General features: G+C 59.5%; 1 protein-coding gene across 1 annotated transcript in view; it reads left to right on the forward strand.

Moving 5' to 3' along the window:
- The window catches only part of rab11fip4b (RAB11 family interacting protein 4 (class II) b), a 230,584-nt gene that overhangs the window by 136,568 nt on the left and 77,205 nt on the right, over positions 1-16,811 (forward strand). The gene's annotated exons all lie outside the window — the stretch shown is intronic.

A 16,811-nucleotide genomic window follows, 5' to 3' on the forward strand; every position in this document is an offset into this window, starting at 1 on the left:
CACGGTGCTCCCGGGTGTACACAATGCTCCCAGGTGTACACAGTGCTCCCGGGTGTACACGGTGCTCCCAGGTGTACACGGTCCTCCCAGTGTACACAGTGCTCCCAGTGTACACGGTGCTCCCAGTGTACACGGTGCACCCAGTGTACACGGTGCTCACGGTGTACACATTTCTCCCAGGTGTACACAGTGCTCCCAGGTGTACACAGAGCTCCCAGGTGTACACGGTGCTCCCAGTGTACACAGTGCTCCCAGTGTACACGGTGCTCCCAGTGTACACGGTGCTCCCGGTGTACACGGTTCTCCCAGGTGTACATGGTGCTCCCAGGTGTACACGGTGCTCCCAGTGTACACGGTGCTCCCAGGTGTACACAGTGCTCCCAGTGTACACAGTGCTCCCAGTGTACACGGTGCTCCCAGGTGTACACAGTGCTTCCAGTGTACACAGTGTTCCCAGGTGTACACAGTGCTCCCAGTGTACACGGTGCTCCCAGTGTACACAGTGTTCCCAGGTGTTCACAGTGCTCCCAATGTACACAGTGCTCCCGGGTGCACACGGTGCTCCCAGGTGTACACAGTGCTCCCAGGTGTACACAGTGCTCCCAGTGTACACAGTGCTCCCAGTGTACACAGTGCTCCCAGGTCTACACGGTGCTCCCAGGTGTACACGGTGCTCCCAGTGTACACAGTGTTCCCAGGTGTACACAGTGCTCCCAATGTACACAGTGCACCCAGGTGCACACGGTGCTCCCAGGTGTACACAGTGCTCCCAGGTGCACACGGTGCTCCCAGGTGTACACAGTGCTCCCAGGTGTACACAGTGCTCCCGGGTGTACACATTGCTCCCAGTGTACACAGTGCTCCCGGGTGTACACGATGCTCCCAGTGTACACAGTGCTCCCGGGTATACACGGTGCTGCCAGTGTACACGGCGCTCCCGGCTGTACACAGTGCTCCCGGTGTACACAGTGCTCCCAGGTGTACACAGTGCTCCCAGTGTACATGGTGCTCCCAGGTGTACACAGTGCTCCCAGTGTACACAGTGTTGCCAGGTGTACACAGTGCTTCTGGGTGTACACGGTGCTCTCAGGTGTACATGGTGCTCCCAGGTGTACACAGTGCTACCAGTGTACACAGTGCTCCCAGGTGTACACAGTGCTCCCAGGTGTACACGGTGCTCCCAGGTGTACACGGTGCTCCCGGGTGTACACAGTGCTCCCAGTGTACACAGTGCTCCCAGTGTACACGGTGCTCCCAGGTGTACACAGTGCTTCCAGTGTACACAGTGTTCCCAGGTGTACTCAGTGCTCCCAATGTACACAGTGCTCCCGGGTGCACACGGTGCTCCCAGGTGTACACAGTGCTCCTAGTGTACACAGTGATCCCAGTGTACACAGTGCTCCCAGTGTACACAGTGCTCCCAGTGTACACGGTGCTCCCAGTGTACACGGTGCTTCCGGGTGTACACAGTGTTCCCGGGTGTACACAGTGTTCCCGGGTGTACACGGTGCTCCCAGTGTACACGGTTCTCCCGGGTGTACAGTGTTCCCGGGTGTACATGGTGCTCCCGGGTGTACACGGTGCTCACGGGTGTATACGGTGTTCCCGGGTGTACACAGTGTTCCCGGGTGTACACAGTGCTCCCGGGTGTACACAGTGATCCCAGGTGTACACAGTGATCCCAGGTGTACACAGTGCTCCCAGTGTACACAGTGCTCCCGGGTGTACACGGTGCTCCCAGGTGTACACAGTGCTCCCAGGTGTACACAGTGTTCCCGGGTGTACACAGTGTTCCCGGGTGTACACAGTGTTCGCGGGTGTACACGGTGCTCCCGGGTGGACACAGTGCTCCCGGGTGTACACGTTCCTGCCGGGTGTACACAGTGTTTCCGGGTGTACACAGTGTTCTCGCGTGTACACAGTGTTCCCGGGTGTACACGGTGTTCCGGGGTGTATACGGTGCTCCCGGGTGTACACAGTGTTCCCGGGTGTACACGGTGTTCCCGGGTGTACACTGTGTTCCCAGGCGTATACGGTGCTCCCGGGTGTACATGGTGTTCCCGGGTGTACACAGTGTTCCCGGGTGTACACGGTGCTCACGGGTGTATACGGTGTTCCCGGGTGTACACAGTGTTCCCGGGTGTACACGGTGTTCCCGGATGTACACAGCGTTGCCGGGTGTACACTTTGCTCCCGGGTGTACACAGTGTTCCCGGGTGTACACGGTGCTCACGGTGCTCCCGGGTGTACACGGTGCTCCCAGTGTACATGGTGCTTCCGGGTGTACACAGTGTTCCCGGGTGTACACAGTGTTCCCGTGTGTACACGGTGCTCCCAGTGTACATGGTGCTCCCGGGTGTACGCAGTGCTTCTGGGTGTACATGGTGCTCCCGGATGTACAGGGTGCTCCCAGGTGTACACGGTGCTCCCAGTGTACACGGTGCTCCCGGGTGTACACGGTGCTCCCAGTGTACACGGTGCTCCCGGGTGTACACGGTGCTCCCAGGTGTACACGGTGCACCCGGTGTACACGGTGCACCCGGTGTACACATTGCTCCCAGGTGTACACAGTGCTCCCAGGTGTACACAGTGCTCCCAGGCGTACACGGTGCTCCCGGGTGTACACAATGCTCCCAGGTGTGCACAGTGCTCCCGGGTGTACACGGTGCTCCCAGGTGTACACGGTGCTCCCAGTGTACACAGTGCTCCCAGTGTACACGGTGCTCCCAGTTTACACGTGCTCCCAGTGTACACGGTGCTCCCAGTGTACACGGTGCTCCCAGGTGTACACGGTGCTCCCAGTGTACACGGTGCTCCCAGGTGTACACAGTGCTCCCAGTGTACACAGTGCTCCCAGTGTACACGGTGCTCCCAGGTGTACACAGTGCTTCCAGTGTACACAGTGTTCCCAGGTGTACACAGTGCTCCAAGGTGTACACGGTGCTCCCAGGTCTACACGGTGCTCCCAGTGTACACAGTGCTCCCGGGTGTACACATTGCTCCCAGTGTACACAGTGCTCCCGGGTGTACACGGCGCTCGCAGTGTACACGGTGCTCACGGTGTACACATTGCTCCCAGGTGTACACACTGCTCCCAGGTGTACACAGAGCTCCCAGGTGTACACGGTGCTCCCAGTGTACACAGTGCTCCCAGTGTACACGGTGCTCCCAGTGTACACGGTGCTCCCGGTGTACACGGTTCTCCCAGGTGTACATGGTGCTCCCAGGTGTACACGGTGCTCCCAGTGTACACGGTGCTCCCTGGTGTACACAGTGCTCCCAGTGTACACATTGCTCCCAGTGTACACAGTGCTCCCGGGTGTACACGATGCTCCCAGTGTACACAGTGCTCCCGGGTGTACACGGTCCTCCCAGTGTACACAGAGCTCCCGGGTATACACGGTGCTGCCAGTGTACACGGCGCTCCCAGTGTACACATGCTCCCAGTGTACACGGTGCTCCCAGTGTACACGGCGCTCCCAGTGTACACGGTGCTCACGGTGTACACATTGCTCCCAGGTGTACACACTGCTCCCAGGTGTACACAGAGCTCCCAGGTGTACACGGTGCTCCCAGTGTACACAGTGCTCCCAGTGTACACGGTGCTCCCAGTGTACACGGTGCTCCCGGTGTACACGGTTCTCCCAGGTGTACATGGTGCTCCCAGGTGTACACGGTGCTCCCAGTGTACACGGTGCTCCCAGGTGTACACAGTGCTCCCAGTGTACACAGTGCTCCCAGTGTACACGGTGCTCCCAGGTGTACACAGTGCTTCCAGTGTACACAGTGTTCCCAGGTGTACACAGTGCTCCCAGTGTACACAGTGCTCCCAATGTACACAGTGCTCCCGGGTGCACACGGTGCTCCCAGGTGTACACAGTGCTCCCAGGTGTACACGGTGCTCCCAGGTCTACACGGTGCTCCCAGTGTACACAGTGCTCCCGGGTGTACACATTGCTCCCAGTGTACACAGTGCTCCCGGGTGTACACGATGCTCCCAGTGTACACAGTGCTCCCGGGTGTACACGGTGCTGCCAGTGTACACGGCGCTCCCGGCTGTACACAGTGCTCCCGGTGTACACAGTGCTCCCAGGTGTACACAGTGCTCCCAGTGTACATGGTGCTCCCAGGTGTACACAGTGCTCCCAGTGTACACAGTGTTGCCAGGTGTACACAGTGCTTCTGGGTGTACACGGTGCTCTCAGGTGTACATGGTGCTCCCAGGTGTACACAGTGCTACCAGTGTACACTGTGCTCCCAGGTGTACACAGTGCTCCCAGGTGTACACGGTGCTCCCAGGTGTACACGGTGCTCCCGGGTGTACACAGTGCTCCCAGTGTACACGGTGCTCCCAGGTGTACACAGTGCTTCCAGTGTACACAGTGTTCCCAGGTGTACACAGTGCTCCCAATGTACACAGTGCTCCCGGGTGCACACGGTGCTCCCAGGTGTACACAGTGCTCCCAGTGTACACAGTGCTCCCAGTGTACACAGTGATCCCAGTGTACACAGTGCTCCCAGTGTACACAGTGCTCCCAGTGTACACGGTGCTCCCAGGTCTACACGGTGCACCCAGTGTACACAGTGCTCCCAGGTCTACACGGTGCTCCCAGTGTACACAGTGCTCCCGGGTGTACACATTGCTCCCAGTGTACACAGTGCTCCCGGGTGTACACGATGCTCCCAGTGTACACAGTGCTCCCGGGTGTACACGGTGCTCCCAGTGTACACAGTGCTCCCGGGTATACACGGTGCTGCCAGTGTACACGGCGCTCCCGGCTGTACACAGTGCTCCCGGTGTACACAGTGCTCCCAGGTGTACACAGTGCTTCTGGGTGTACACGGTGCTCTCAGGTGTACACGGTGCTCCCAGGTGTACACGGTGCTCCCAGTGTACACGGTGCTCCCGGGTGTACACGGTGCTCCCAGTGTACACGGTGCTCCCGGGTGTACACGGTGCTCCCAGGTGTACACGGTGCACCCGGTGTACACGGTGCACCCCGTGTACACATTGCTCCCAGGTGTACACAGTGCTCCCAGGTGTACACAGTGCTCCCAGGTGTACACGGTGCTCCCGGGTGTACACAATGCTCCCAGGTGTACACAGTGCTCCCGGGTGTACACAATGCTCCCAGGTGTACACGGTGCTCCCAGTGTACACAGTGCTCCCAGTGTACACGGTGCTCCCAGTGTACACGGTGCTCCCAGTGTACACGGTGCTCACGGTGTACACATTGCTCCCAGGTGTACACAGTGCTCCCAGGTGTACACAGAGCTCCCAGGTGTACACGGTGCTCCCAGTGTACACGGTGCTCCCAGTGTACACGGTGCTCCCGGTGTACACGGTTCTCCCAGGTGTACATGGTGCTCCCAGGTGTACACGGTGCTCCCAGTGTACACGGTGCTCCCAGGTGTACACAGTGCTCCCAGTGTACACGGTGCTCCCAGTGTACACGGTGCTTCCGGGTGTACACAGTGTTCCCGGGTGTACACAGTGTTCCCGGGTGTACACGGTGCTCCCAGTGTACACGGTTTTCCCGGGTGTACAGTGTTCCCGGGTGTACACGGTGCTCCCGGGTGTACACGGTGCTCACGGGTGTATACGGTGTTCCCGGGTGTACACAGTGTTCCCGGGTGTACACAGTGCTCCCGGGTGTACACAGTGATCCCAGGTGTACACAGTGATCCCAGGTGTACACAGTGCTCCCAGTGTACACAGTGCACCCGGGTGTACACGGTGCTCCCAGGTGTACACAGTGCTCCCAGGTGTACACAGTGTTCCCGGGTGTACACAGTGTTCCCGGGTGTACACAGTGTTCGCGGGTGTACACGGTGCTCCCGGGTGGACACAGTGCTCCCGGATGTACACGTTCCTGCCGGGTGTACACAGTGTTTCCGGGTGTACACAGTGTTCTCGCGTGTACACAGTGTTCCCGGGTGTACACGGTGTTCCCGGGTGTATACGGTGCTCCCGGGTGTTTACGGTGCTCACGGGTGTTCACAGTGTTCCCGGGTGTACACGGTGTTCCCGGGTGTACACTGTGTTCCCAGGCGTATACGGTGCTCCCGGGTGTACATGGTGTTCCCGGGTGTACACAGTGTTCCCGGGTGTACACGGTGCTCACGGGTGTATACGGTGTTCCCGGGTGTACACAGTGTTCCCGGGTGTACACTGTGTTCCCAGGCGTATACGGTGCTCCCGGGTGTACATGGTGTTCCCGGGTGTACACAGTGTTCCCGGGTGTACACGGTGCTCACGGGTGTATACGGTGTTCCCGGGTGTACACAGTGTTCCCGGGTGTACACGGTGTTCCCGGATGTACACAGCGTTGCCGGGTGTACACTTTGCTCCCGGGTGTACACAGTGTTCCCGGGTGTACACGGTGCTCCCGGGTGTACACGGTGCTCCCAGTGTACATGGTGCTTCCGGGTGTACACAGTGTTCCCGGGTGTACACAGTGTTCCCGTGTGTACACGGTGCTCCCAGTGTACACGGTGCTCCCGGGTGTACGCAGTGCTTCTGGGTGTACACGGTGCTCCCGGGTGTACACGGTGCTCCCAGGTGTACACGGTGCTCCCAGTGTACACGGTGCTCCCGGGTGTACACGGTGCTCCCAGTGTACACGGTGCTCCCGGGTGTACACGGTGCTCCCAGGTGTACACGGTGCACCCGGTGTACACGGTGCACCCGGTGTACACATTGCTCCCAGGTGTACACAGTGCTCCCAGGTGTACACAGTGCTCCCAGGTGTACACGGTGCTCCCGGGTGTACACAATGCTCCCAGGTGTACACAGTGCTCCCGGGTGTACACGGTGCTCCCAGGTGTACACGGTGCTCCCAGTGTACACAGTGCTCCCAGTGTACACGGTGCTCCCAGTGTACACGTGCTCCCAGTGTACACGGTGCTCCCAGTGTACACGGTGTTCCCAGTGTACACGGTGCTCACGGTGTACACATTGCTCCCAGGTGTACACAGTGCTCCCAGGTGTACACAGAGCTCCCAGGTGTACACGGTGCTCCCAGTGTACACAGTGCTCCCAGTGTACACGGTGCTCCCAGTGTACACGGTGCTCCCGGTGTACACGGTTCTCCCAGGTGTACATGGTGCTCCCAGGTGTACACGGTGCTCCCAGTGTACACGGTGCTCCCAGGTGTACACAGTGCTCCCAGTGTACACAGTGCTCCCAGGTGTACACAGAGCTCCCAGGTGTACACGGTGCTCCCAGTGTACACAGTGCTCCCAGTGTACACGGTGCTCCCGGTGTACACGGTGCTCCCGGTGTACACGGTTCTCCCAGGTGTACATGGTGCTCCCAGGTGTACACGGTGCTCCCAGTGTACACGGTGCTCCCAGGTGTACACAGTGCTCCCAGTGTACACAGTGTTCCCAGTGTACACGGTGCTCCTAGGTGTACACAGTGCTTCCAGTGTACACAGTGTTCCCAGGTGTACACAGTGCTCCCAGTGTACACGGTGTTCCCAGGTGTACACAGTGCTCCCAGTGTACACAGTGCTCCCAGGTGTACACAGTGCTCACAATGTACACAGTGCTCCCGGGTGCACACGGTCCTCCCAGGTGTACACAGTGCTTCCAGTGTACACAGTGTTCCCAGGTGTACACAGTGCTCCCAGGTGTACACGGTGCTCCCAGGTCTACACGGTGCTCCCAGTGTACACAGTGCTCCCGGGTGTACACATTGCTCCCAGTGTACACAGTGCTCCCGGGTGTACACGGCGCTCCCAGTGTACACGGTGCTCACGGTGTACACATTGCTCCCAGGTGTACACACTGCTCCCAGGTGTACACAGAGCTCCCAGGTGTACACGGTGCTCCCAGTGTACACAGTGCTCCCAGTGTACACGGTGCTCCCAGTGTACACGGTGCTCCCGGTGTACACGGTTCTCCCAGGTGTACATGGTGCTCCCAGGTGTACACGGTGCTCCCAGTGTACACGGTGCTCCCTGGTGTACACAGTGCTCCCAGTGTACACATTGCTCCCAGTGTACACAGTGCTCCCGGGTGTACACGATGCTCCCAGTGTACACAGTGCTCCCGGGTGTACACGGTCCTCCCAGTGTACACAGAGCTCCCGGGTATACACGGTGCTGCCAGTGTACACGGCGCTCCCAGTGTACACATGCTCCCAGTGTACACGGTGCTCCCAGTGTACACGGCGCTCCCAGTGTACACGGTGCTCACGGTGTACACATTGCTCCCAGGTGTACACACTGCTCCCAGGTGTACACAGAGCTCCCAGGTGTACACGGTGCTCCCAGTGTACACAGTGCTCCCAGTGTACACGGTGCTCCCAGTGTACACGGTGCTCCCGGTGTACACGGTTCTCCCAGGTGTACATGGTGCTCCCAGGTGTACACGGTGCTCCCAGTGTACACGGTGCTCCCAGGTGTACACAGTGCTCCCAGTGTACACAGTGCTCCCAGTGTACACGGTGCTCCCAGGTGTACACAGTGCTTCCAGTGTACACAGTGTTCCCAGGTGTACACAGTGCTCCCAGTGTACACAGTGCTCCCAATGTACACAGTGCTCCCGGGTGCACACGGTGCTCCCAGGTGTACACAGTGCTCCCAGGTGTACACGGTGCTCCCAGGTCTAGACGGTGCTCCCAGTGTACACAGTGCTCCCGGGTGTACACATTGCTCCCAGTGTACACAGTGCTCCCGGGTGTACACGATGCTCCCAGTGTACACAGTGCTCCCGGGTGTACACGGTGCTGCCAGTGTACACGGCGCTCCCGGCTGTACACAGTGCTCCCGGTGTACACAGTGCTCCCAGGTGTACACAGTGCTCCCAGTGTACATGGTGCTCCCAGGTGTACACAGTGCTCCCAGTGTACACAGTGTTGCCAGGTGTACACAGTGCTTCTGGGTGTACACGGTGCTCTCAGGTGTACATGGTGCTCCCAGGTGTACACAGTGCTACCAGTGTACACTGTGCTCCCAGGTGTACACAGTGCTCCCAGGTGTACACGGTGCTCCCAGGTGTACACGGTGCTCCCGGGTGTACACAGTGCTCCCAGTGTACACGGTGCTCCCAGGTGTACACAGTGCTTCCAGTGTACACAGTGTTCCCAGGTGTACACAGTGCTCCCAATGTACACAGTGCTCCCGGGTGCACACGGTGCTCCCAGGTGTACACAGTGCTCCCAGTGTACACAGTGCTCCCAGTGTACACAGTGATCCCAGTGTACACGGTGCTCCCAGGTCTACACGGTGCACCCAGTGTACACAGTGCTCCCAGGTCTACACGGTGCTCCCAGTGTACACAGTGCTCCCGGGTGTACACATTGCTCCCAGTGTACACAGTGCTCCCGGGTGTACACGATGCTCCCAGTGTACACAGTGCTCCCGGGTGTACACGGTGCTCCCAGTGTACACAGTGCTCCCGGGTATACACGGTGCTGCCAGTGTACACGGCGCTTCCGGCTGTACACAGTGCTCCCGGTGTACACAGTGCTCCCAGGTGTACACAGTGCTTCTGGGTGTACACGGTGCTCTCAGGTGTACACGGTGCTCCCAGGTGTACACGGTGCTCCCAGTGTACACGGTGCTCCCAGTGTACACGGTGCTCCCGGGTGTACACGGTGCTCCCAGTGTACACGGTGCTCCCGGGTGTACACGGTGCTCCCAGGTGTACACGGTGCACCCGGTGTACACGGTGCACCCCGTGTACACATTGCTCCCAGGTGTACACAGTGCTCCCAGGTGTACACAGTGCTCCCAGGTGTACACGGTGCTCCCGGGTGTACACAATGCTCCCAGGTGTACACAGTGCTCCCGGGTGTACACAATGCTCCCAGGTGTACACGGTGCTCCCAGTGTACACAGTGCTCCCAGTGTACACGGTGCTCCCAGTGTACACGGTGCTCCCAGTGTACACGGTGCTCACGGTGTACACATTGCTCCCAGGTGTACACAGTGCTCCCAGGTGTACACAGAGCTCCCAGGTGTACACGGTGCTCCCAGTGTACACAGTGCTCCCAGTGTACACGGTGCTCCCAGTGTACACGGTGCTCCCGGTGTACACGGTTCTCCCAGGTGTACATGGTGCTCCCAGGTGTACACGGTGCTCCCAGTGTACACGGTGCTCCCAGGTGTACACAGTGCTCCCAGTGTACACGGTGCTCCCAGTGTACACGGTGCTTCCGGGTGTACACAGTGTTCCCGGGTGTACACAGTGTTCCCGGGTGTACACGGTGCTCCCAGTGTACACGGTTTTCCCGGGTGTACAGTGTTCCCGGGTGTACACGGTGCTCCCGGGTGTACACGGTGCTCACGGGTGTATACGGTGTTCCCGGGTGTACACAGTGTTCCCGGGTGTACACAGTGCTCCCGGGTGTACACAGTGATCCCAGGTGTACACAGTGATCCCAGGTGTACACAGTGCTCCCAGTGTACACAGTGCACCCGGGTGTACACGGTGCTCCCAGGTGTACACAGTGCTCCCAGGTGTACACAGTGTTCCCGGGTGTACACAGTGTTCGCGGGTGTACACGGTGCTCCCGGGTGGACACAGTGCTCCTGGATGTACACGTTCCTGCCGGGTGTACACAGTGTTTCCGGGTGTACACAGTGTTCTCGCGTGTACACAGTGTTCCCGGGTGTACACGGTGTTCCCGGGTGTATACGGTGCTCCCGGGTGTTTACGGTGCTCACGGGTGTACACAGTGTTCCCGGGTGTACACGGTGTTCCCGGGTGTACACTGTGTTCCCAGGCGTATACGGTGCTCCCGGGTGTACATGGTGTTCCCGGGTGTACACAGTGTTCCCGGGTGTACACGGTGCTCACGGGTGTATACGGTGTTCCCGGGTGTACACAGTGTTCCCGGGTGTACACTGTGTTCCCAGGCGTATACGGTGCTCCCGGGTGTACATGGTGTTCCCGGGTGTACACAGTGTTCCCGGGTGTACACGGTGCTCACGGGTGTATACGGTGTTCCCGGGTGTACACAGTGTTCCCGGGTGTACACGGTGTTCCCAGATGTACACAGCGTTGCCGGGTGTACACTTTGCTCCCGGGTGTACACAGTGTTCCCGGGTGTACACGGTGCTCACGGTGCTCCCGGGTGTACACGGTGCTCCCAGTGTACATGGTGCTTCCGGGTGTACACAGTGTTCCCGGGTGTACACAGTGTTCCCGTGTGTACACGGTGCTCCCAGTGTACACGGTGCTCCCGGGTGTACGCAGTGCTTCTGGGTGTACACGGTGCTCCCGGGTGTACACGGTGCTCCCAGGTGTACACGGTGCTCCCAGTGTACACGGTGCTCCCGGGTGTACACGGTGCTCCCAGTGTACACGGTGCTCCCGGGTGTACACGGTGCTCCCAGGTGTACACGGTGCACCCGGTGTACACGGTGCACCCGGTGTACACATTGCTCCCAGGTGTACACAGTGCTCCCAGGTGTACACAGTGCTCCCAGGTGTACACGGTGCTCCCGGGTGTACACAATGCTCCCAGGTGTACACAGTGCTCCCGGGTGTACACGGTGCTCCCAGTGTACACAGTGCTCCCAGTGTACACGGTGCTCCCAGTGTACACGGTGTTCCCAGTGTACACGGTGCTCACGGTGTACACATTGCTCCCAGGTGTACACAGTGCTCCCAGGTGTACACAGAGCTCCCAGGTGTACACGGTGCTCCCAGTGTACACAGTGCTCCCAGTGTACACGGTGCTCCCAGTGTACACGGTGCTCCCGGTGTACACGGTTCTCCCAGGTGTACATGGTGCTCCCAGGTGTACACGGTGCTCCCAGTGTACACGGTGCTCCCAGGTGTACACAGTGCTCCCAGTGTACACAGTGCTCCCAGGTGTACACAGAGCTCCCAGGTGTACACGGTGCTCCCAGTGTACACAGTGCTCCCAGTGTACACGGTGCTCCCGGTGTACACGGTGCTCCCGGTGTACACGGTTCTCCCAGGTGTACATGGTGCTCCCAGGTGTACACGGTGCTCCCAGTGTACACGGTGCTCCCAGGTGTACACAGTGCTCCCAGTGTACACAGTGCTCCCAGTGTACACGGTGCTCCCAGGTGTACACAGTGCTCCCAGTGTACACAGTGCTCCCAGGTGTACACGGTGCTCCCAGTGTACACGGTGCTCCCAGGTGTACACAGTGCTCCCAGTGTACACAGTGCTCCCAGGTGTACACAGAGCTCCCAGGTGTACACAGTGCTCCCAGTGTACACAGTGCTCCCAGTGTACACGGTGCTCCCGGTGTACACGGTGCTCCCGGTGTACACGGTTCTCCCAGGTGTACATGGTGCTCCCAGGTGTACACGGTGCTCCCAGTGTACACGGTGCTCCCAGGTGTACACAGTGCTCCCAGTGTACACAGTGCTCCCAGTGTACACGGTGCTCCTAGGTGTACACAGTGCTTCCAGTGTACACAGTGTTCCCAGGTGTACACAGTGCTCCCAGTGTACACGGTGCTCCCAGGTGTACACAGTGCTCCCAGGTGTACACGGTGCTCCCAGGTCTACACGGTGCTCCCAGTGTACACAGTGTTCCCGGGTGTACACAGTGTTCCCGTGTGTACACGGTGCACCCAGTGTACACGGTGCTCCCGGGTGTACACGGTGCTCCCAGGTGTACACGGTGCACCCGGTGTACACGGTGCACCCCGTGTACACATTGCTCCCAGGTGTAAACAGTGCTCCCAGGTGTACACAGTGCTCCCAGGTGTACACGGTGCTCCCGGGTGTACACAATGCTCCCAGGTGTACACAGTGCTCCCGGGTGTATACGGTGCTCCCAGGTGTACACGGTGCTCCCAGTGTACACAGTGCTCCCAGTGTACACGGTGCTCCCAGTGTACACGGCGCTCCCAGTGTACACGGTGCTCACGGTGTACACATTGCTCCCAGGTGTACACACTGCTCCCAGGTGTACACAGAGCTCCCAGGTGTACACGGTGTTCCCAGTGTACACAGTGCTCCCAGTGTACACGGTGCTCCCAGTGTACACGGTGCTCCCGGTGTACACGGTTCTCCCAGGTGTACATGGTGCTCCCAGGTGTACACGGTGCTCCCAGTGTACACGGTGCTCCCAGGTGTACACAGTGCTCCCAGTGTACACATTGCTCCCAGTGTACACAGTGCTCCCGGGTGTACACGATGCTCCCAGTGTACACAGTGCTCCCGGGTGTACACGGTCCTCCCAGTGTACACAGTGCTCCCGGGTATACACGGTGCTGCCAGTGTACACGGCGCTCCCAGTGTACACGTGCTCCCAGTGTACACGGTGCTCCCAGTGTACACGGCGCTCCCAGTGTACACGGGGCTCACGGTGTACACATTGCTCCCAGGTGTACACACTGCTCCCAGGTGTACACAGAGCTCCCAGGTGTACACGGTGCTCCCAGTGTACACAGTGCTCCCAGTGTACACGGTGCTCCCAGTGTACACGGTGCTCCCGGTGTACACGGTTCTCCCAGGTGTACATGGTGCTCCCAGGTGTACACGGTGCTCCCAGTGTACACGGTGCTCCCAGGTGTACACAGTGCTCCCAGTGTACACAGTGCTCCCAGTGTACACAGTGCTCCCAGGTGTACACAGTGCTTCCAGTGTACACAGTGTTCCCAGGTGTACACAGTGCTCCCAGTGTACACAGTGCTCCCAGGTGTACACAGTGCTCCCAATGTACACAGTGCTCCCGGGTGCACACGGTGCTCCCACGTGTACACAGTGCTCCCATGTGTACACGGTGCTCCCAGGTCTACACGGTGCTCCCAGTGTACACAGTGCTCCCGGGTGTACACATTGCTCCCAGTGTACACAGTGCTCCCGGGTGTACACGATGCTCCCAGTGTACACAGTGCTCCCGGGTGTACACGTTGCTGCCAGTGTACACGGCGCTCCCGGCTGTACACAGTGCTCCCGGTGTACACAGTGCTCCCAGGTGTACACAGTGCTCCCAGTGTACATGGTGCTCCCAGGTGTACACAGTGCTCCCAGTGTACACAGTGTTGCCAGGTGTACACAGTGCTTCTGGGTGTACACGGTGCTCTCAGGTGTACATGGTGCTCCCAGGTGTACACAGTGCTCCCAGTGTACACGGTGCTCCCAGGTGTACACAGTGCTTCCAGTGTACACAGTGTTCCCAGGTGTACACAGTGCTCCCAATGTACACAGTGCTCCCGGGTGCACACGGTGCTCCCAGGTGTACACAGTGCTCCCAGTGTACACAGTGCTCCCAGTGTACACAGTGATCCCAGTGTACACAGTGCTCCCAGTGTACACAGTGCTCCCAGTGTACACGGTGCTCCCAGGTCTACACGGTGCACCCAGTGTACACAGTGCTCCCAGGTCTACACGGTGCTCCCATTGTACACAGTGCTCCCGGGTGTACACATTGCTCCCAGTGTACACAGTGCTCCCGGGTGTACACGATGCTCCCAGTGTACACAGTGCTCCCGGGTGTACACGATGCTCCCAGTGTACACAGTGCTCCCGGGTGTACACGGTGCTGCCAGTGTACACGGCGCTCCCGGCTGTACACAGTGCTCCCGGTGTACACAGTGCTCCCAGGTGTACACAGTGCTTCTGGGTGTACACGGTGCTCTCAGGTGTACACGGTGCTCCCAGGTGTACACGGTGCTCCCAGTGTACACGGTGCTCCCAGTGTACACGGTGCTCCCGGGTGTACACGGTGCTCCCAGTGTACACGGTGCTCCCGGGTGTACACGGTGCTCCCAGGTGTACACGGTGCACCCGGTGTACACGGTGCACCCCGTGTACACATTGCTCCCAGGTGTACACAGTGCTCCCAGGTGTACACAGTGCTCCCAGGTGTACACGGTGCTCCCGGGTGTACACAATGCTCCCAGGTGTACACAGTGCTCCCGGGTGTACACGGTGCTCCCAGGTGTACACGGTGCTCCCAGTGTACACAGTGCTCCCAGTGTACACGGTGCTCCCAGTGTACACGGTGCTCCCAGTGTACACGGTGCTCACGGTGTACACATTGCTCCCAGGTGTACACAGTGCTCCCAGGTGTACACAGAGCTCCCAGGTGTACACGGTGCTCCCAGTGTACACAGTGCTCCCAGTGTACACGGTGCTCCCAGTGTACACGGTGCTCCCGGTGTACACGGTTCTCCCAGGTGTACATGGTGCTCCCAGGTGTACACGGTGCCCCCAGTGTACACGGTGCTCCCAGGTGTACACAGTGCTCCCAGTGTACACGGTGCTCCCAGTGTACACGGTGCTTCCGGGTGTACACAGTGTTCCCGGGTGTACACAGTGTTCCCGGGTGTACACGGTGCTCCCAGTGTACACGGTTTTCCCGGGTGTACAGTGTTCCCGGGTGTACACGGTGCTCCCGGGTGTACACGGTGCTCACGGGTGTATACGGTGTTCCCGGGTGTACACAGTGTTCCCGGGTGTACACAGTGCTCCCGGGTGTACACAGTGATCCCAGGTGTACACAGTGATCCCAGGTGTACACAGTGCTCCCAGTGTACACAGTGCACCCGGGTGTACACGGTGCTCCCAGGTGTACACAGTGCTCCCAGGTGTACACAGTGTTCCCGGGTGTACACAGTGTTCCCGGGTGTACACAGTGTTCGCGGGTGTACACGGTGCTCCCGGGTGGACACAGTGCTCCCGGATGTACACGTTCCTGCCGGGTGTACACAGTGTTTCCGGGTGTACACAGTGTTCTCGCGTGTACACAGTGTTCCCGGGTGTACACGGTGTTCCCGGGTGTATACGGTGCTCCCGGGTGTTTACGGTGCTCACGGGTGTACACAGTGTTCCCGGGTGTACACGGTGTTCCCGGGTGTACACTGTGTTCCCAGGCGTATACGGTGCTCCCGGGTGTACATGGTGTTCCCGGGTGTACACAGTGTTCCCGGGTGTACACGGTGCTCACGGGTGTATACGGTGTTTCCGGGTGTACACAGTGTTCCCGGGTGTACACTGTGTTCCCAGGCGTATACGGTGCTCCCGGGTGTGCATGGTGTTCCCGGGTGTACACAGTGTTCCCGGGTGTACACGGTGCTCACGGGTGTATACGGTGTTCCCGGGTGTACACAGTGTTCCCGGGTGTACACGGTGTTCCCGGATGTACACAGCGTTGCCGGGTGTACACTTTGCTCCCGGGTGTACACAGTGTTCCCGGGTGTACACGGTGCTCACGGTGCTCCCGGGTGTACACGGTGCTCCCAGTGTACATGGTGCTTCCGGGTGTACACAGTGTTCCCGGGTGTACACAGTGTTCCCGTGTGTACACGGTGCTCCCAGTGTACACGGTGCTCCCGGGTGTACACGGTGCTCCCAGTGTACACGGTGCTCCGGGTGTACACGGTGCTCCCAGGTGTACACGGTGCACCCGGTGTACACGGTGCACCCGGTGTACACATTGCTCCCAGGTGTACACAGTGCTCCCAGGTGTACACAGTGCTCCCAGGTGTACACGGTGCTCCCGGGTGTACACAATGCTCCCAGGTGTACACAGTGCTCCCGGGTGTACACGGTGCTCCCAGGTGTACACGGTGCTCCCAGTGTACACAGTGCTCCCAGTGTACACGGTGCTCCCAGTGTACACGTGCTCCCAGTGTACACGGTGCTCCCAGTGTACACGGTGCTCCCAGTGTACACGGTGCTCACGGTGTACACATTGCTCCCAGGTGTACACAGTGCTCCCAGGTGTACACAGAGCTCCCAGGTGTACACGGTGCTCCCAGTGTACACAGTGCTCCCAGTGTACACGGTGCTCCCAGTGTACACGGTTCTCCCAGGTGTACATGGTGCTCCCAGGTGTACACGGTGCTCCCAGTGTACACGGTGCTC

The sequence above is a fragment of the Chiloscyllium plagiosum genome, unplaced genomic scaffold (genome assembly GCF_037043375.1).
Source record: "Chiloscyllium plagiosum isolate Xiang-an unplaced genomic scaffold, Cpla_swu_hap1 HiC_scaffold_25, whole genome shotgun sequence".
NCBI lineage: Eukaryota > Metazoa > Chordata > Chondrichthyes > Orectolobiformes > Hemiscylliidae > Chiloscyllium > Chiloscyllium plagiosum.